General features: G+C 45.6%; 1 protein-coding gene across 2 annotated transcripts in view; it reads left to right on the plus strand.

Annotated features, from left to right (window-relative positions):
• Positions 1–4,036: 4,036 nt before the first annotated feature.
• RAI14 (retinoic acid induced 14) overlaps positions 4,037–22,142 on the plus strand; it is a 144,005-nt gene continuing 125,899 nt past the window's right edge. The window contains exon 1 of one of the 2 annotated variants that reach the window (XM_019450679.2): positions 4,037–4,148. The gene's annotated coding sequence lies outside the window, so the exon portion shown is untranslated. Of the gene's footprint in view, positions 4,149–19,053; positions 19,078–22,142 lie in introns of those variants that run through there. The other variant, XM_019450680.2, reaches the window with a different exon arrangement.

A 22,142-nucleotide genomic window follows, 5' to 3' on the forward strand; every position in this document is an offset into this window, starting at 1 on the left:
GAAGAGCAGAGAGAATTCTTTCTCCCCAACATAAAGATTAAATGACCTAACATTAGGGTGGCCTGCCATCTCAGTTTGCTCAGGACTGTTCCAATTTATGCTTTTTGTCCTAGTAGCTTGGCTGGTTTAGAATTTGCCTGCCCCCTTTCATTCTCAAAAGTGTCAAAAGTGTCCCAGATTGAATAATTAAGTATATGGCCACAGTGGTTATGTATATACCGCTTAGCAAAAAGCCTCATATGGAGCGATTGGTAAATATGTCTTAGATGCTAATAATTAACCCCTGTGGCAGTTTTATCCAATAGAAATAAAATGTAAGCTACATAGTAATTTTTAACTTTCTAGTTAACCACATTTTAAAAAGAAAAAAGTGGGGTGCCCATGTGACTCAGTGGGTTCAGCATCCAGTTCGTGGTTTCAGCTCAGGTCATGATCTCATGGTCATGGGACTGAGCCCCAAGATGGGCTCTGCCCTGGGTGTGAAGCCTGCTTGGGATCCTCCTTCTCTCTCTGCCCTTCTCCCTCCTCTCTCTCTCTTTCAAAATAAAATAACCTTAAAAAAGTAAAATCTTAAGGGACACCTTAAGGGTGGCTCAGTTGGTTGAGCATCAGACTCTTGATTTCAGTTCAGGTCATAAAACTGGGGTCATAGGATTGAGCCCCTTGTTGGGCTCCATGCTAAGCGTTGAGCCTGCTTGGGATTCTCTCTTTCGATATGTAATTAATATAAACATTATTAGTGAGATGGGACGCCTCGGTGCCTCAGTTGGTTAAGAGTCCAACTCTTGATTTTGGCTCAGGTCATGGTCTCATGGTTCATGAGTTCGAGCCCTATCTTGGGCTCTGAGCTGATGGCAAGGAACCTGCTTGGGATTCTCTCTCTCCCCCTCTCTCTGCCATTCCCCCTCAAAATAAATAAATAAACCTTTTTTTAAAATGTTAAAAAATTATTAGTGAGATACTTTTCATTTTTTTTCTCATCCTACATCTTTGAAATCTGTTGTATATTTTGCATGCACAGCACAACATAATTTGGGCTAATGACATTTCAAGTGCTGAGTGTTTGTGGTCTACTTTATTGCTATGGTCTTACTGAATTATTAAGATGCTTTATTAAAGTTATCTTATTAATTCTCCCATGTCACAATTTCCTATTCAGAAACATCCCTAAGAAAATACAAAAAAGTGGTTTTTCTATGAATATATAGGGTCTTTTCTGTAGATTCTCTCCCTCCAACCTTTTGATTGTGTTTTTGTTCCATTCTCTGGACTGGGGCCAATATCGCCACATTCCTGTAAATCATGCTGTTTCTAACTAGACCCAGAAGTGCAGTCAGATCCCAACCAAATGCCAAATAAAGCAAAGGGTTACTTTTTGGCTCTGCTGTGATGCCTATCTCTATTTCTCCTATTAGGGACAGTTTCTTGTTACCCCAACTAGCCTTGGTTTCCCAGACTTAAGACGTTCCCAATCCGGGGAGAAACAATACTGATAAGCAAGGGAGCAAGAAATAAGGAATGTGACATTTTTTAATCTCAAAAATGAAAATTTGACCCTACCAATCAATGAATTTCATGGATCCTGGATGGCAACCCTCTCAGGAGTCTGGAATCTTGTCGGTATGAGACTGACCTGCTAAAACAATTAGAGAATGATGCTTTGCCATAGAGTGTAACAACAAAATAGCTTGCAATGGCTCTTCAAATTAAGAGAATGGGCTCAGGATGTTAGATCTGAAAAACTTCTCAGAGGCCATGTATTTCAGTGTTCTTTTTTTACTGATTTGGGAAGTGGGGCCAAGAGAGATTCAAACATTTGGTGAAGTTCAAATGGCAAGTTAGGAACATGGTCTCTGTTCTTATTACACTACAGTTACCTTGATTTGGCAGTAACACCCCTATTAAAATTCAACATGTTGTTCTTCCCAAAGGGGTTTTACCCACTTTTTATGCAGTTTAGATGATCATTTTATCCTTACTGCCTTCTCAAACCTTTTCACATGGGCCTGCTCTCCATTAAAGGGCATATTCAATGTACCCTAAATGAGGTAGCATTTCTAAAAGGCCTGGGCAAAGAGCACACAAACCCCCACCAATGAGAAGTTTCTGTTTCAAACCATACTTGACCATCAATTCCTCTGCAGATGGCAGAACTTCAGCTGTGGTCTGAATCAGGTGTTTGAATTTTCAGGGGCAGGAGGGATCTGGAAAAGGATCTTGGCATATCAGCCTAACTATGAGTCCTTCCCTCCACAGCAACCCCACACCAGAGTTGGACTTGCTGATGTCTGAGGGTGAGGTTATATGCTAAGGAGAATAAGCATGCAAGCCACCCACAGGAGCCACAGAGCTGACATAGGCAGGCGCACTCAGAGGTAAGTGGCTGGGGTGCTGCATTGTGGTGTAAAAGAAAAATAATTGTTTAATGTTGTTCGATATTAACTTCTTCGACTTGTCAACTGTTCCTGCAGGATACATACACATGTTTGCTTTCCAAGGGGGCATGGTATACCCTGTACCATATTCCTAAAGCCCACCTTTTCAGCTGTCTCTGAAGGAGACTGATCTGCTAAAAGCAGAACAAAAAGCCCACAAGTGGCAGGGTCTGTCTCCCCCGCTCTCCTACAGTACACCTGAAGTGTGAACCGTAATGAAAAACCGTATTGTAGAAATTGCCAGCACTAAACAAACAAAACGTTTGCCGGTTCGCATTTCTCTTAGAGTGTCATTTTATTCACGAGGGGTAAAGGACAGGAAGAGGAGTGTGTGTCTTGCTTTAAACAGGCTATTCATCACTTTTCGAAAGAATCTCTGATGTATGATTTAGGAAGACCATGCTGCAGTTACTTCACAGTTCATAGTTGCTTCCTATGTGATAAGTTACCTGTTAAAGCTAAAGAAGGCTGTTCCCTTGGGGGGCGGGGAAGACAAATTCTAAAGTCTAGACCATCAAGATACAGCCGAGACGTTAAAAACTGAACTATGCTGGGGTGAATTTCACTTCCGTTGGAATTAATCTTTTTTTCTTGAAGTTCAAATGACTTACAGTGGATCCCACAAGAAAGGGCTCGTGTCATTTATTCTAGAAGGCTTCCTGCCCCGCGTTAAGGAGGCAGAGTTAACCTGGGGAAGGGAGGGGCTATGGTGAATAAAGACTTTCTAAGCCGTAGCTGGTTAGCCAGACTAGGATGAATGGAAAAGCAGCCCCAAATTAATGAGTAGGTGGAGAGCCCTGAAATCCTTGGAATTACAGGAGGAGGCCATTAAGATTCAAACGCCAGTTTTAGCCGGCTGGAGAAGGGAGAGACGCTGCGGGGATGGGGCGGTAAGACCCTCCCTCGGAGCATCCCGGACACCGCTCTGAGGACGTCCCCCACTCGTGCCTCTCCGTTCAGGCGGTAGATTTCTCCTAACTCCCGAGCCGAGCAACCCTTCACGCCTGTAGTTTTCTCTTGCCACCTGATGAGCGTTAGCAGTCACTCCAGCCAGTCCAGAGAATGAGCGGATTCTAGTTCCCTTTCTGTTCAGTAACTCTGGAAAATATACCCGATTGGACTGTGGTTAAGTGGGCGCTTGGATCGGTGACTTTTGGAACAGCCCCACGACCACAGACGACTTTGGAGGTTGGCCAGAAATGAATACTATTCGGGATCTCACGCGTCCCAAACCCGGGGGTGCGAGCACGGGTGTTTCCCAGTAAGTTCAGGTGACGGTGATGATGATGGGACACGTCCGCGGTGAAGGGGCCACGATCCCGGGAAAACGAAAAGTCCGCAGGGAACGGCCGCAGCACCCCCCGCGGGTCCCGGCCGCAGCGCGGGGCCGGGTCACCTGACTCGCGGAATTTGGGGCCGCGCGGGGTGGAAGGGGAGGGGAGAGGCGAGCACCTCCCTTCTCGCTCCCGCTGGATCCAGGTCGGCGGGGGCCGGCGCCGGGCGGCCACGTGGTGGTGCTGCCGCTGCCCCCGCCCCGCCGGCCCAGCCCGGGAGCCGTGGCGCCCACTGACCCCCGCAGCGGGGGAGGAGGAGGGACCGAGGCGCAGGAAGCCGAGCAGGAAGCGAGCCCGGCGGCCGCGTTTTCCTGGGGAAGCGGCGGGCCGAGTGGCGCAGCCAGCGCGGCCCGGGAGCTGCCGCCGCCGCCTGGATGGGGTGAGTGCGCGGCGCCGCGAGTCGGGAGGCTCTTCCCGGAGCGGGGAGCCGGCTCGCGGCCCCGCCTTTGTGTCTGGGGCTCCGGCGAGGGACGGCGCGCCCGGTGGAGCGGCTTAGCGGGGTGGCAGCGAGGGTCCCGCCACCACTCCCTTGTCTGCCGCCGGCCGCCCGCTGTCTGCAGAGGGAGAGGAGGATGTGGGGATCCGAGTGAGCGGGGAGAACGGGCCAAGTTGGGAGCGGGCTTTGCTGCTGCCTGCCCCCCACCGCCCCTCGCAGGCCGGCAGCTGCGAGGCGCGGGGCCGGGCGGGCCGAGGGAGCGCGGGCGAGAATGAATGGCCAGCCCTGCAGGGCGTCCTGGGGGGGCGGCGAGTCGGCACCCTGTCCCACCTGCCTGGTGGCCCCGCGCCCCCACCCTCCCCCACCCTCCCCCACCCCCCGGGTCCTCGCTTCTGGGCTCGACCCGCCTCGGCGCTGAACTTGGAGGAGCTGGGTGGGAGGAAGGTGCAAGCTGGAGATTCTGGATGGCTCCGGCGACCGAGGCTCCGCTATTGTTCCTTTTCCGACTCTAGGGAGCCCTTTGGCTGGCCCAGGGGTGCAGGCGAAGCTACGCCGGGCCTGCTAGAGCCCCTCGCTCCTCGTGTCCTTTTCCCCGCGGCAGCTTCTAGGAGGGCCGGGAGGCGGGATGCTGGAGTTCGGGCGCACACGGGGCGACAGCTGGGACTTCGGGCGAGGGGCGCTCGCCCGCCATCTGTCCCCACCTCTGCCCAGGTGGGTGGGTACCCACTCTAACCTGCCTTCCCTTCGCTGCGGGCTTGAGCAGGTTTGTGTCCGCGCTTAAGTTTCTGCAGTTTTTAGGGTTCGTCTGCTGCCTTCTGGTTCACGCTCTCCTTTTCGTGTGGACCTCTCCCCTTTTGTGGGGTGGGGGTGGGGTCCCGGAGCCCGGGGAGGCAGCAGACTGAACGGATGGAGCCCAGTGTGAAGTGGAGAAGTTATAAGTGACCTCCCAGGGGTTGGGGCCTGGGCTGTCTGTCCAGGCTTGCGCTTCTCCAGGGAACCCAGTCAGCGCAACTTTATTTCCAATGGTCCGGGCATATCTGGGGGCTCAAGGCCGCCCACCAAGACCAGCTGCTTCCCGTGGCCGCAGGTTCCCAGGTGATTTGGCAGGGTCTCGGCTCTCCTTCCGCGAGAGGAGAATGCTAAGCTGGCTGGGATGCGGACGTTGCCAGTTCTCTGGAGAATGTGATCTCAAGACTGTAAGGGCCTGGCAGGGGGAGGAACTGGTCTTTCCATCAGTAGGACTCAGCAGATGCTGCTCTCAGGGCCTCACCTTGTGGTTTGCACAAAGTTGGAGAAGGGCGAGTTCATCACAGGGAGGATTTTGGTTGCCCTGGCCCCCACCTGTTCACAGGTGTGGCTGGGAGTTTTATTACTGATGGATGTCATCTGATCATCTTTTCTTAATGATGCCTAACCAGTGTCATTTTTTTCCTCCATGGCCTTTTGTAAGATAGTAGACTTTAATGTGAGAAAACTTATCCAGTTCTTATAATTTTCAACCAGTGTTTGCATAACAGTTGCATTGGGAAAGGTGGTCCTGTGCTGGGAGATCCCAGGTTTTTTCCTCTCCATTCTTTGAGATGCTTCATTAACTCATTCATTCATTAATTTATTGTATCCTTTACACACCTTAGACTTGTTTTATGACTCTTTTTTGGGGGGGGGGGTGGTGATGGTGGTTGTAACCCTGTTGTGAAAAATCTTATTGCTATTTGTGAAATTGAATAGAAAGAGTGGGTGCTGGGCCATGGGGACTAAATAGGGGCATGATTGTGCCCCTGACGTTGAAGCACTGTCTCCAGGCCACCGCTTCCCAAATCCTCTTTGAGGCAGGCACACTTAGTGTCACTGACATTTTAAAGGTGAAGAAACTGAGGTTTGGAGGTTAAGGAAACTTGGCTTGCAGTCAATGGAATATGATGGAGGAGCTTTGTCTCTCTTCTTTTTTCCTTTCAATATAAAACTAAGTAGGAAATATTTCACACATAAAAAACGGCCACTACTTATGTTTGAAAGTTGCTGATATGTCCATTATTTGTTTCATATCGCCGCCAATAAAACTGCAACTGAAGTGTTTTATCCACTCTTCCTCCACTTCCTCCTCTTCGGGTGACCACTAAAGTGAAGTTAGATACGTAGTTTCCAAGCACGTTTTGGTATTTCTGTATATTATATGTCCATAAGCAATATCTGTGAGCTTGTGTATTTAAAATTTTACATAAATGGCATAAGTCTATGTACACACCCCTTGCATTTTTAAGTGTCATTATGTGTTGAGGTCCATGTAACTCTTATTGAGCTGCTACAGAGAATTCCAGCATAGAAATAAATGGTAGTACACTAATCCCTTGCAAAGAGAAAATTAGAATGTTTCCAGTTTTTCACCGTTACACTTTTTCTACTAAGGGCAGTTGATCTGTTTCCACTTTTTTTTTTTTTTTTTTTTTTTTTTTTTTTAAGTGTAAGGAACAGTGCTATTATAAACTATTAGAGACCGGTTTCTGTTCTACACCTATCCCATGAATTGCTGGGTGATCGGGTCTAGGTAATGCTGCATTTATTATTTCATTCCTCACCAAAAATTTAGGGTGTACATAGGGTCTCTCTTATCTGTTGAGTGAAAAAAGTGAATTTGATCTATTTTCAGCTCTAAGATTCTTAGTTAGATTATTTTCTTTTTTATAATTTCATTTTTTTGAGGAGGAACAGAGCCTCTTAATTATAAAGTTGAAGTCGGAGACAGACTGTGGTGCTGAGTTTGGGATACTTGTTCCAAAGGCTTTTCTCAGGCGTCACCAGTGGTGTAACCTTGGATTACCCACTCAAGCTTCTCTTCCTCATTTCTTCAAGCTTGGTAAGATTAAGTAGTTTTAGCAGGCATTTGCAAAGGCATGTTCTTGCTCTAAGAGTTTATGAAAATGTGTTGACATTTTGCCCCAAATTGTAACCCCTTAATCTGGAAGCAATTTAAGGCATTTAAACACTTGGGCTTCCTCATTATCCCTCCAAATTGCCAGGCACATTCCTGCCTCAGCGCTCGCATTTGCTGTCCCACTGTCTAGACCACCCTTCTAGATCCTCTCCGTGGCTGTGCCCTTCAGTACCCCAGGTCTTCACTCAGGTGTGTGTCACATCAGCTCCCAGCATGCCCTGCCCCTCTTCTGTCTTTTTTTTTTTTTTTTTCTCCATGGCGCTTAACACCTTCTAGCTTGCCATATATTTTGGTACATATTCGTCTAATTAGGAGAACACAAGCTCTGCAAAGGCACGGATCTTGTGTCTTTTGTTGCTGCTGTATCCTTAGTGCCTAGAGCAGTGTTGACAAATAGTAGGTACTCAAATGTTTGGATGAATGGATATAATGCTCTTTGTAGGTTTTTCTACTTAGAATTTCTCTTTTAGTACATTGTGGATATCCTTAATGGTGCTGGTGGTTCCACAGCTGTAACTGAGTCCCCCAAGATGTGCTAAGATAAAAAAATATATACATCTTAGAAAGAAAGTACTCTATTTAAATCTGTGTGATTTATCCTACAGAGTACTTGTCTTCCTATTTTTTTCTGCCAACATTTGCCTAAACCTGAGTTCAGATGAAAACGTAAGTAACATTTGGAAGCACACCCATCTTTGCTTTTCTTGCTAACTTAGCTTTCCAACATTTTAAATGTGGAAGACTGACTCTCCTATCCACACAGCATCTGTACAGACAGCCCAGGAATGGTCTCAATGCCAACTACACTGAATTTCCAAGAATAGAAAGTGTGTTTTTCTGAATTGTTTGTGGAGGGTATACTCATCATCGCTAACTACATTCATGGTGAATTTTTGTTGGGGGGGAGGGAGATGACCTTCATCTGAAGATCCAAAACCAACCAATATATAGTAGGGTACCTAGAAATACTTTTAAAATTGTCACATCATAAAATCCTTAATTTTATTATAAACACTGTTCTAGTGTCATGCTTTATTTTGCTAGAAGCCAACTGAATTTTCTCTACCTTGCATGATGAATATAGGAGCTGACAAAACAAAACTAAATATATCAAAGGCCTCTTGGGTATATTTTAAGTGGGTGATAGAGAAAAGGAGTCTAGGGTTTTTTTTTTCCTGTTAACTATATGGGTATATGATACTGATGGTATCCTTTACAAAAAAATAACTAGTGTATCGAAGTACAACCATTGTAGCCTCTGTAATAAAATGATACTGGAAGAAATCAGTTTATTATGGACCCAGATAGGGTTACACTTCAAGCTGAAAACTGTAAGCATACAATAATTTGATTAGTCTCAAGATGCTACATGATTTAGAAATTTCTTCCTTTTGGGTTACTACCCATGAGCTGAAAAGTGTAGGTGGTTTAATGAAGGAGAAAGGTTGTGTTTTTGTTTTAATTTTTTGTAATGTTTATTTTTGAGAGAGAGAGAGCCAGAGCATGAGCAGGGGAGGGGCAGAGAGATGGAGACAGAATCTGAAGCAGGCTCCAGTCTCTGAGCTGTCAGCACAGAACCCGACGCGGGGCTTGAACTCCTGAACCAGGAGATAATGACCTGAGCCAAAGTCTCTTAACCAACTGAGCCACCCAGGCGCCCCACAAGAGGATTGTTAATCAACCATCAGTTTCCCAACTCCAGCCATCTACAGTGAACAAAAAACTAGTCTTCAACATCAGACTCACTGATCGGTATCAGTAAATTTAGTCAGTATTTTAATAAGTAACTTTATAGACTTAACCATGTATTTTAAAACAAATTCTATTTGAATGAAAAAGTCTGCCTCATTCTTCAGTTTTATATTCCATGTGTCCAGTAGCATATCTGTCACATAGTAGGTGATTAACATTTATTGAATTACACACACACACACGCGCACACACACACACACTCATGCACAGGTGTGCATAAAGCCTTTCATGGAGGTCATCAGATATTTAGCTGTCCTAGTCTAGAATTTAATAATCAAGAAGAGTGGAGATAGCAAAACGCAGGTTGAGGTTCAGAAGATGCAGGTCTCCTTTCTCCCCACACAAAGCCATTTCACCTCTCTAAGCCTTTGTTTTCTCCCCTGTGTTCAAGAAACATGTCCACCGTTCAGAAAAGTCTGTGCATTGTGTTTTGACTGCTACTCTAGTGGGTTATGTGTGGTGGGTCACCTCCTCTAACCTCACCTGCTCTCTAGTCCAATTTCTTCTGTAGTGAATGGTGTTCATTGGATATACATTGTTGTGCTATGTAAATACCATGACCGTTCGTCACCACAGAATCTGCTTGTGAGAAAAGTTGGTTGTAGTCTAAGAAGTTTACTTGTACGGTGGGAGAAAACATAGACTATTTTTATTTTCTCCTTAGATTGATATTTGCTGAACACCAAAGTTTATTATCAAGTAAGCTAACATAAGCAATTCATCCTCTACTTATCAATTTTCCCTCACAATCATTATATTTTTTATACCGCAACTCAACTTTTCTTATCCCTGTTAGGCATGGCGATTTGTAACAACAAAATTGGTCTTCTCTTTGCTTTTTTCTTTATGATTTCTAGATGAGTTTGGTTTGCTAAATCTGGAATGTTTTTTTTTTTATAATAATGTCCTTTAAGTTTATTCATTTTGAAAGAGTGTGTGGGGGAGAGGCAGAGAGGGAGAGAGAGAATCCCAAGCAGGCTCAGTGTGCATGTGGAGTCCGATGTGGGGCTTGAACTCAGGAACTGTGAGTCATGACTGGAGCTGAAATCAAGAGTGTGATGCTTTACTGACTGAGCCACTGACGTGCCCCTGTTTTTTTCATCTTAAAGTGTAAATGACTACAAAACAGCCACAAAGGCATCTATGAGACTGTTCACTACATCTGTCCAGTTCTTTTGTTGGTGGCAGTGATGGAAAGTCAGAAAAAGGAACTCTGGCAGAGTGTGCTGGTAATGAATGTAAGGCTGAACAGCTTCCCTTTGCTCTAGGGCAGCACAGAGGAAAATGTTTTCCTCCAAGAGGAGTCCATTTTGCAAACCAGAAAAGGCCACTTAGCAGTGATTTCTTTTTTTTTTTTTAATTTTTTTTTCAATGTTTTTTATTTATTTTCGGGACAGAGAGAGACAGAGCATGAACGGGGGAGGGGCAGAGAGAGAGAGAGACACAGAATCGGAAACAGGCTCCAGGCTCCGAGCCATCAGCCCAGAGCCTGACGCGGGGCTCGAACTCACGGACCGCGAGATCGTGACCTGGCTGAAGTCGGACGCTTAACCGACTGCGCCACCCAGGCGCCCATGATTTCTAAATGTGTTGTACACAATTGCAAATCTGATACAGGTTTTGGACCATTTTTCCTAGGGAGAGTTTCACCTATATACAGGGATGCTGTACATTCATAATCTTTGTCGGTCTCAAGAGCATGGAACTCCCTGCATTAAGTACATTTATGAACCTCTTTGGACTCCCCAGATTAAAAGCCCAAGATCTAAGGGCCCCCAGGTGGCTCAGTTGGTTAAGCATCCAACTTTGGCTCAGGTTGTGATCTCGTGGTTGTGAGTTCAAGCCCCGCGTTGGGCTCTGAGCTGACCAGGCAGAGCCTGCTTGGGATTCTCTCTCTCTTCCTCTCTCTCTCTGCTCCTCCCCCACTTGTGCTCTCTCCTCTTTCTCTCAAAATAAATAAACTTAAAAAAAAAAAAAAAGCAAAACTCTCAAGATCTGTTGAAAGCACCTGGAAAACCACTATCGAATTTGTGCTGTTTACCTTTAGCAGCTACCTCTTAGGGATCAAGAGCATAATTACAAGGGTTTATTTTCTATCATGTGCCACTATCCCCAGACCTGATAACCTGTCATACGTGAGTGGAAAGAATTACACCTTCAGTCAGAAAACCAGTCACTGGTTGCTATGCCGACCAGTTGACATGCCACTGACCATTTTTAGGAACTGTTTGGACTGGATGCAATAAAATGCTATTCAGAAGTAATGAGTGGATCAGTAGTCTGACTATATCACAGAGCTCTGATGAATTCTAAGGAGGGTCTTGAGTTTCTTGCCCCAAGGACCACCTGTTTCTTGGTCTAGTGTTGGGTCTGGATGGTCTTCTGCTTTCCGGGGGCAGCACCTCCCTCCCTTGCTGTGGCAGTATGGAACTAAGATGTCCCTGGGCCACACCTAACAACTCCCCAGCTCACAGGATAAATCTTTGCTCAGTCCAGTGGAGGAAATGTTCCCAACACACTGTCTGCTCATCCTGGCCTCCCAGCCTGATGGGGCTTCCTCCAGAAAACCTGAGGAAGACAGGGAGCTGACCCTCAGCTGGCTGCCTGCGCTCCCAGAGAGTCGTCCTTCTGTGGGAGGTAGCAGACACCGGAGCAGATACTGCCATTGTTAGCCCCATGCAGGGAGCTTATTCTGTCACTGTTCACCTTAGGTGACATCATCAGTCTCTTCAGTCAAAATTGGGCCAAAGGGGATAACATACCTGCCTGTTACAGGGCAAGCGATGCAGCCTCTATGAGTCAGTTTAATTGAATTGAGCTCCTTCGGTGCACCAGGCACTGTACTCCTGGCTGTTGGCTTTTCGAGGTCCAGGCTGGTCTTCTTCATTGTCACATGGACTGTGAGCAGTCCATGTTGATAGAATCACTGAGTGTTAGAAGATTCGTACGTGAAGGATGATACCTGCCTTCAAGGGGCTTACGGTTTTAACCAGGTTAACCCATTTGCAATCGACTATAGTACAGGGCAGACTACGGTTGGGATAAAGTGGTGGGGGAACTCCTTCCACAGCTGGATTGGGGGCTGGGGAAGTGAAATGACCCCTTAGAAGGTGGCACATTAAGAGGTAGAGCCAGATGAACCTCCATTCTGGCTGCTCATAGCACAGGGCTTCTAAATGTTGTACTTTTGTCTCTGTGATGTGGACCGTGACCTTAGGAGTCCTATATGTAGCTAATTACTTGATGTCCATGAAGAAGACTGGTGTAGACTTGGACAACCTGGTTTGGATTCCGGTGGGAATCCCGGGAGGCAGATGGCATTGAGCAGGGACATGAAGGTCAGAAGGTACCAGAACCCAGTCCCTTAGCATACTGCTGAGCAAGAATCACCTGAACAAATATTTGTCAAGCTTTTCCAGTGAGTTAACTTCTGTGCTGAGTCTCTTAATTGGACAAGACTGCTCATTTAACTTGACCATCTCCTCCTATGAAAGTTGACATGTTGGTGATTGATCATTTTTCAAAAATGGAGAGCACTAACTTGCCCTGGATGATTATGACCGGTAGTCACTTCACTGCTTGGCGTGGTCTCTTCCCGGCCACCCAGAGGATGTGGGAACTTGTGAGCCAAAGCTTTCTGGACAGTGGGTTGCCTTTTCCTTCTGTAGAAGGCAGCCAAAATTAAAATGCAAGCTAGGGCCTGGGCATAAACATATGCTGGGGCCCTAGGAAGCATCGAAGGGGCCCTGAGGTCCTGGGTCAGCCTTGTCAGGAGATCCTCACGCAGGGCTGGGTGGTGGTGAGTAGCCATTCTCTCCAGTTGAATCTTCTTTCAGGGCCACCCAATCCACATTTACGATGGGGGCAATGCTTTGAATGCTCTCAGAACCTTCTTGATCTTTGTATTTGTGAACTTAGATTGGAGAAGGGCGTGTGGGGAAGAGGTGAAGCTATATTCTGTCTCTCTCCTGATTAAACAAAAGTTTCACATTTCCTTCCTGTGAGCTTTTTGTAAGTTGGGAAAAACTATTTATTTTTTTTATTTTTTATTTTAATTTTTTTTTTTAACGTTTATTTATTGAGACAGAGAGAGACAGAGCATGAACGGGGGAGGGTCAGAGAGAGAGGGAGACACAGAATCTGAAACAGGCTCCAGGCTCTGAGCAGTCAGCCCAGAGCCCGACGCGGGGCTCGAACTCACGGACTGTGAGATCGTGACCTGAGCCCAAGTCGGACGCTTAACCGACTGAGCCACCCAGGCGCCCCGGGAAAAACTATTTAAAATATAGGCAGAGAAACTATGACCAATCCTGTATACCGTTCAGGATTTCCTAGGAGATCTTTTAAGAAGAAACTCCTTTCTGCCACTAACCCCCATTCAGCAATCTTGACCAAATCCTCTAATTAGTTTCTTTCTGTGTTATACCACTTTATACCATGTTTGGTGTGCCCTTTGTTTACTTTCTCTATTATTTTCCTCCAGAGCCACCGAAAGCCAGAAAGAGATTTTCTCAAAATGACTCCTCTCCTTGCCTGTCTCGGGGCCAATCTGTTGATGGCTGTGTTGCTGTTAGTGTCTTGTTTGGCAACAAGCTTGCTTTCTTCCTCTTCTTTAAAACCGCTCCTGATTATTTTAAGTGCATACCCCTTGGAACAAAGCGCATTTTATTCTCATTACCTGACAAGCGGGTGTTTATATCCAAGGTGGCAAGGGAAAACAGAAAGAGTGGCTCACCCTATCCTGGTGATATCTGCTTCAAGCTCGGGTGGCCGCCTGCCGGGGGTTGCGGGTGCTTCAAATAACAAATAACACCTGTACTCTCTGCCCCATTCCTGTCTGGTTGGGCAATGTGTTTTAGGATTCCACTTTTTAAAAAAAAATTTTTTAATGTTTTATTTATTTTTGAGACAGAGACAGAGCATGAGCAGGGGAGGGTCAGAGAGAGAGGGAGACACAGAATCCAAAACAGGCTCCAGGCTCTGAGCTGTCAGCCCAGAGCCCGATGTGGGGCTCGAACTCACGGACCGCGAGATCATGACCCGAGCCAAAGTTGGACGCCCAACAGACTGAGCCACCCAGGCGCCCCTAGGATTCCACTTTGATTATACTCTTGGTGCTTTTAATTCTGAAGAATTGCAATATTTCATTTTTTATACCTTGGCAAGAGCTGTTACACAGGATATTAGAATAATTTCTTAAGGAGCAGAAATGCTGGAATCACAGGGACGCATCTAAGTATCTAGAAGTTCTGCTTTTGCAAATTGTTACCAAAACATGGAAACCTCCACCCAAATCTGTAGTTTCCCAGCTCAGTGGAGTATAAAGATAGCCACGTCACTGGTCTGTAATCGTCTTTACACTTTCACTGTTACTGACTTGGTATCTTTAGCAAAGCTATATGGAAAAGGGATTTTTGACTGGTGAGTTCCTTAAATTTTCTTGTCACACATATGCTCTGCAAATGAAGAAGACAAAGAAGTAAAAATGCTACCCTCCCCTGGAATGAGGCAGGGGTGTGTGAGTGAGGGCAAACAGCCAGAAGAATGCCTTTTTCAAGTTGCTCCACTCAGACTTCTTAGAAGGAGCTCCGTATGTGGCAGCAGCAGATCTGAGCACTGTTCCATCTTTAAAGGCAACTATTTTTTTTTTTTTTAAGTAGTAAAAAGGTTGGTCTGTTGGCCAGACTTTGTTGTTGTTGTTGTTGTTGTTTGACAGTTATTATTAGTGCTGCATTTCATATGCAGCCCCGTGACCTGTTTTGGGCCTGGAAGCTGAGTTTAAATCCAACTTCCTTCATTTATAAACTGTGCCACTTTGGCAAAATCAACTTTCTGGATGGCAGTTTCCTAATCTGATGACAGCATCTAATTCCTAAGTGGTAAAAGCATTAAATGAGAAAATACTCACTTATAATTAAATAGTCAAAAAACATTTTTTTGCAAAGTAAAATAAACTTTTGCAAGGTAATCATTTAAGTAAATGACCACTTGTGGCTGTTACTCTAATTGCTAATGTTAATCATGTTCTTTATCAACCTACCTTTAATTTGTTTTTAAATGTTTGTTTATTTTTGAGAGAGAGACAAGCGTGGGGGGCGGGTGGGCAGAGAGAGAGAGAGAGAGAGAGAGAAAATTGGAAGCAACCTCCAGGCTCTGAGCTGTCAGCACAGAGCCAGATGCTGGGCTCGAACTCCTGAACTGTGAGATCATGACCTGAGCCGAAGTCGGACGCTTAACCAGCTGAGCCACCCAGGTGCCCCTTTATCACCTACCTTGAAAGAAGTGCTGGTAGACTGACCATTATGATTCTACCTGCCGCTGTTCTAACTGCCATAGCAACAGAGAGGGGTTGCTTCATCTCTGCTTTGCGTCTTCTGTGTGTTTTTCCTTGTACTTCCTCCTTCCTTTAGTCCTGCTCTTGTCACACCACCAGGTGTGAAGATATATTTCCGTCTGTAGTGACCAGTCTTCTTCCAAATTGCATCAACAAGTTCCTCAAGTTCCACAAGACAACTCGTGCTGTTTCGGTCCTAATCCAGGCACAGAACCGTAACATTGCGGTGAAAGCGAAGTCAGTGGCACTTAGAACAAACTGATGAGGAAGTGAAATTCCCTATGGAAGGCTTTGGAAAATCGTCCAGCTGTTGCTAGACAAAAATCTATGTTCTGAACCGCATGGAACAGAGTACCGGTTGAGTGTGTGCAGAGGTCCGTCCGGCAGTCTGGAGTGAAGTGAAGCAGTTGGACCATCTTTCTTCCTCCTGCATGTGACAGAGTGAATCTTTTAATGTACAGCATTCTTTTTTTTTTTTTTTTTTTAACGTTTATTCATCTTTGGGACAGAGGGAGACAGAGCATGAGAGCATGAACGGGGGAGGGGCAGAGAGAGAGGGAGACACAGAATTGGAAGCAGGCTCCAGGCTCTGAGCCATCAGCCCAGAGCCCGACGCGGGGCTCGAACCCACGGACCGCAAGATCGTGACCTGAGCTGAAGTCGGACGCTTAACCGACTGAGCCACCCAGGCGCCCCAGTACAGCATTCTTTATCATGAACTTGGAGTATTGGCCAGACCTGAGTTGTATGAGTTTATGGTATTAAGTGCACCTTAAACGTGACATGGTAACATAGACATTTTCTGCCTGCCTTAGTAGTAGCAATAAGGTGCTGCTGTCACTGAGTGGATGTGCCATCGCAGTCTTTTGAAGGGAAAATCTTCAGTCCTCGCTACCTAACAGAAACATAAACGAGCCACAAATACAAGCCACGTAGGTCATTTTGAGTTTTCTAGTAGCAAAGGAAGCAAATGAAATTAATTGTAATGATATATTTTATTTGACCTGGTGTGTCCAGAATGTTATCAATATGCATTCAATGTAAAACTTACTGATGATATAGTTGACATTTGTTTTTCCTAGTGAGTCCTTGAAATGTGTTGTGTGTTTTCCACTTACAGGGCACACCAGTGTGCACTAGTCTCATTTCAGATGCTCGGTAGTCACATGTATTGGACAGCACTGATCTAACACTATGTCATTTTGTGGATCCTGTGACCTTAGCACACCTGACACCTGGAATGCCTTCAGTAAACACATTTCAGCTTCCCTGTGTCTTTACCCAGTTATCTGGGATTTTGCCCTTAGCTTTCAGCATTTCTTTAGAGGTAAATCAAAAACTGATTACATGTGCTATAATGGATATTGTGTGTTGGGTGTACAAATCTGTATGTCTGTGCTTCTGTGCAAGTGCATTGATCTACATAGACCTTTATTTTTTTTATTTTGTTTATTTTTTTCCCCTCTTGTAGGCAGGATGGTGTATGAGCCACATTTCTACATCCCCTATGTACTTGGCCGGTAGTTGGGATTCAGTGCCTAAGAATAAATAAAACAGCATAGGTTTCTTCTTTTTCTCCTTAAATTGCAAGCTCTTGCCTAGCCATGATATTTTTACCCTGTAAACCCTCCTGGTGTCACATATAAGGCATGTTGGTCTGTGGATGTCTGGGGCGTGGGGGGAAAAATGTTTCATCTTTGTTACCGTTAATGGAAGTGTTCCCATCTTTCATGTGAAAGCTGTTTGCTTCTTATCCCTAAACACAGAAAGTGGTCGGAAATTGATAGAAGGGCCAGGGTTTCACATTCAGTTAATAGTTTGTCTTCACTAGGCAGGTGGTTCTAGGGCCCCCATCTGGCACAGGCACGGAACAGGCTGGGGCTTCTAATGGGAAAAGGTTGGAGAGGCTCTCCTTGCACGCTGCCAGGGCAGGGGTGTGGCAGATCCAGGCTCGCATAGCCCCTGGGGTATGGTGCCTTGATTGAGCCACCCCATTCGGCTTCTCTTCCAGATGTCTTGTTTAGAATAAATTGGGGTGACTGGCAGCATGTTTGCATATTCCATCTTCAGCAATATTCAAGGATTAACTGCCTGGAGGATTATCCTTGCGCCCCGAGGCCTCCCGGTCCAGCTGAGCCGCCCCAGCGCCCTGCTCCTTTCCCCTTGTTCCCACCTATCCTCAAGGTTTTCCTTATTCCTCCTTAGCCTCAGCTCCGAGCAGCTTCCCGGTCCCCCTCCCCAGTCCCCCTCCCCAGTCCCCCTCCCCAGTCCCCCTCCCCAGTCCTCCTCCCCAGTCCTCCTCCCCAGTCCCCCTCCCCAGTCCCCCTCCCCAGTCCCCCTCAGCTCTGTGCAGCCAGGTCCCCCGTGGAGCAGAGGAGGTCAGGTGCACCTCATTGGCAGCACGGGGTCCCTCTTGGACCCAGCTGTTACGGTGGCTTTTTATTTCATGAGGGTTTTAAAATAGTCTAATGCTATTCGTGTCCAGTTAATTGTGATTCTTTTCGTTGTTGGCTGGTTCCTGTAGAAGAGTCAAAGAGCAGCACAGCCTTTCGGAATGGAAATAGCCCAAAGACCCACGCTGGGCCTGCTGCAGAGGTCTTCTGGGGTGATTGCAGTGTTGGAGGTGAATACAGCATGGAGTACATGGGGTGGGGGTGGGCCAGGGCCTGCTGCCTGGGGCAGAATACACCAGGGAGCAGCTGACAGCCAAAGGAATGAATGATAAAATTGCTCTTCCTTACCTGTGGGTTCAACAGGGGACGTTGTAGGTCATCTGTTGTGTTCAGCCCAGTTTGACTCCAAAGAGTGTGTATTTCGCTTCTGGAGGTCCCTGAAGTGAATTTAGCTCCTGACTTCAGAAAGGAGGTGATCAGACAGAAATGTTGAAGTTCTAGGTCCCCTTTTACTGTGGCATCCAAGATGACAGCCTGAGCAAGATCCACTATGAGGATTTGTCTCTTTGACAGACACCCAGCTTGGGCTACAAGGAGAGTGTCCTGACTCATGTGACCCCAAATCCTGTGCTCAAAGGGTAGAAGCCCCTTCAGGCCCTCAGGGATCCCTGGACCCAGGCCCTGGACCCAGGGCCCTTTTTGGTTCTTTTCTCAAACCAGCTCTCTGTACCCGGCTGGGGCTGCTGCCAGGCCCATGCTTTCCCATTTCTCCACCAGAGAGGAAGGTCTCTCCCTCCTTCTCTGTTACCCCCTTTCATTCCCTTCCTGTCTCCCTTCCTTTTCCTCCCTCTTCTCTCCCTCCCCTGTCCCCTACCTCTACCCTCCTCCTGAAATCCCAGGGAGAATCTCCTAGTAGCCTTGCTGAAGACACATTCCCATCTCTCAGGGAGCACCCATGGTCAGGATACAGCCAGGTCGGAGGAGGGTGGCACCTTGGAGGGATGTTTTTTTTTTTTTTTTTTTTAAAGGAGGTGGGGTGCGGTTGTCAGAAGAAGGCAGGGCACTGCAGCATGCAAGGTAACCCCATTATGTCAAAGGAAATGAGCCCTGCCTTCAAGTGAGCAGCCCCCGCTACCCCTGTTGGACCGAGATGAGGAACATTCTTTTTTGAATGCACAATGTTCAAGTAATGTCCAAACATGACCATTGGGCAGCAGAAATAATTTTTGTGTTCTGCATCTACCCTCTAGTCCTGCTCCTGGGCCCTAAGACATGGAATCTGCGTTATTAACATATTTTTCCCTTGTTCTGAAAAGTATTTGAGGCCCTGGATATATGGGTAAAGAAATTGAGCAGTCCAAACAAAACCATTGTGATCTCTGTAATGACATTTCCAACATTCCAGAATGTGGAGTCCAAGTCCTCCCCATTTTGAAACTAAGAGAACCGATGAAATCTGCGGTAAGCCAATGTTTGACAATTAAGTTTTTCTAGCGTAAAAACAAGAATTAAATATAACCATAAATGGAACCCTACCCTCTCACTTCCTCTAAAGACATTTTTCACTACCTAACTTGGCAGATGGCCCCCTTTTTCACTTTATGTATTTGATAGTTAAAAAACTGGCTTCATTGACCCATGAGTATATTTCATAAAATTTACCAATTTTAACCTACAGTTTAATAATTTTGGAAGCTTATTGTTGTACAGCCATTACCAGAATCCAGTTTTAAAACCTTTCCCTCACCCCAAAAAGATCCCTCATGCCCATTTGCAATCTGTTACCACTTCCAGCCCCAGGCAACCACTAAGCCACTTGGTCTCTATAAATTTGCCTTTTTTAGACATGTCCTACAAATGGAACCTTATAATGTGTGGTCTTCTATGTCTGACCATCACTTAGCACAATGGTTTTGAGTTCCATCCATGGTGCAACATGTGCTGATACTTTGTTCCTTTTTAGTACTCGACAGTATTATTCCTTCGTGTTGGAATGCCATACTTTGTTTACCTGGCTGATAGCTATTTCAGTAGTTTCCACTTGTTGTGCAATTATGAATACTGCTATCAACATTTGTGTACAAATCTTTGTGCGGACATATGTTTTCATTTCTCTTGGCAAGATCCCGCAGGAGTGGAATTGCTGGGTTGTATGGTAAGTTTATATTTAGCTTCGTAAAAACTGCTTTCCATGGTGGCTTTTTGTTTTCCACATTTTATATGTTCACCAGTAATGTTTGAGTATTGGATGGAGATTATATATATATAAAAGTTTATTTTGAGAGAGAAAGAGAGCGGGGGAGAGGCCGAGAGGGAGAGAAAGAGAATCCCAAGTAGGTTCTGCATGGTCAGCACAGAGCCCACTGTGGGGCTCGATCTCCCCAAAGAGAGACCATGACCAGAGCCGAAATCAAGAGCCAGACACTTAACTGACTGAGCCACCCAGGTGCCCCCTGGATCTGTATTTTTAAACTCAATTGGTTCTTTTGGGTTTCAAGATGGGTGAGGCCAAAGGAGTAGACTGAGAGGAAGAAGCTTAAGTTCATGGCACACGTGCCTTGCCATTTCGACTTGATTATTAGCTCTGCGCGGGGCATCTTTTTTTTTTTTTTTTTTTTTTCTGGAAAGATGAACACAGCAGTATGTTTAGACGGTGTTATTGACATCAACATCAAAGATCAAGAAAATGCAGAATTGGAAAGGCATTTTGGGGATCTAAAAATAGTCTCAACATGAGGGATAATCACATGGAATTTCTTAGTCTTAGGATGATTTTTGTATTCCAGAAGTAGTTTGTCTTGATTAAGCCCGTGCTTTTTAAATTGGATGGATTTAGGGCATGAGGTAACCTTGGGGCTTTTCTTTGGTAGGCTTATTGGAGCATGTGAGTAGCAGATTTGACAGACGAGATAGTAATGTTGCCAGAGCACTGGCCACTTTTGTATCTGTGCTGCTGGCCCCGACTGATTCATGGACCTAGATCGGTTCTGGTTGATGGCAGGTTCTATTTTTAAGGAAGAATGATGTATTTGTTTCACAAGAGAAGTGTCGTCCTCTGGATAAAGGCAAGTTGTGAATTTATTGAAGGAGATTAATGTTCTCAAGAGAGTTTTATCACATGATTACTATGATATGCTATCTGAAAGACGTTTACAATTTAAAAAGAATGCGGTCATTTATTTTCTTGGGGGAAAAAAGTGAAATATTAGAGTATTTTAGAAAGGATCCACTGCCAAAATGAAACTATTGCTTTTGTCTTTTTTCCCCCTAAACTTTCTCTTCCTTATCATTTGAGTAATCATTTAACAAGCCTGCACCTTAGTTCGTAAGAAAGAATACTATATGAAAGCACCTAGCCGGTAATTAATGCCCAGTAAAAGTTGCTTGTTTGCTCATTCATTTATTTATTCATATGTATCTGGTTTGCTGAATAAATATGCCTCCTAAGATGTAATCATAAAGCAGCTTTCTTTAATGTCCCTTCACCATGGGTAGTTACAAAATACTTTTAAGATGGACTTTCTTAGCAACTTTCAAATATGCAACACGATGTTATTAACTATAGTCCCCATGCTGTACCTTATGTCCTCAACAACTTATTTTAGAACTGGAAGTTTGACCCTGGTTTGACTTGTTGATCCCCTTCGCCCATTTCACCCACCCTTCACCCCTGCTAAATACCCTTAATTTAGAACTTAGAATGTTGAACTTAAATAATAATAAAAAGTTCAACTATGATTTAAAAGAAAAGATCTCTTTCCTCACTTTCTCCTGGTGGCTCGCTGCTTCATCTAGCTGTCAGGGCTGCTGGTCTCCCCAGGGTTTCCGTGGCAAAACTGGGGGTAGAGTGGGCACAGTAGGGGGAGATCAGTGTCTGGTTCATCCCAGAGAAAGAGCCTCTCCAGTCGCCACACACATTGATCCTGTTAGACTCCAGATGTAAGGGCTTCAAGAGTTCTTTTTTTGGCTAAATCCTTTGAAAATCTGCATCTTATACTGGCCACTTGCTTTGGAATGAAATATCTTTTGTATCTTTGTGTTTCCAACTTAGCACTTAGTGCCCATGCATTCATTCATTCCTCCACCATTCATTTGCTCAGCCATAGTGAACGTTGAGTGTTGACTATGGAGAGAGTCTTGCTGAAGTTAGAGTTGAAGGCTTGGACCCGTTTGGGATGAAGTTAGAGTTGAAGGCTTGGACCCGTTTGGGATGGACTTTTTCCTTATTGAGAAGCTCCTTGACTAGAAGTGGTAGAATCTCATGCAAAGTAACAGAGCAGGCATGTTGATCTGGGGGGACTCCTTGGCCTGACCCATAGCTCTCTCCTATGGGGCTGGTAAAATCTCTATTCTGAGAACTTGCCCCCAGGGTTCTACCTGATGGTCCTTGCTCTCTGTTGACTCTTACATTCCTTTATTCAAAATGGGTGGTTCTCATGGCTGAGCTCAAGTATGTAGCTGGGGAGGTGCTGGATATGGAGTGTGACCCAGAGAAGAGGGCAGGCAGGACAGAAAAAAGGGCAACC

Source organism: Panthera pardus, unplaced genomic scaffold (genome assembly GCF_024362965.1).
Source record: "Panthera pardus isolate Hobbes unplaced genomic scaffold, ASM2436296v1 HiC_scaffold_2, whole genome shotgun sequence".
Lineage (NCBI taxonomy): Eukaryota > Metazoa > Chordata > Mammalia > Carnivora > Felidae > Panthera > Panthera pardus.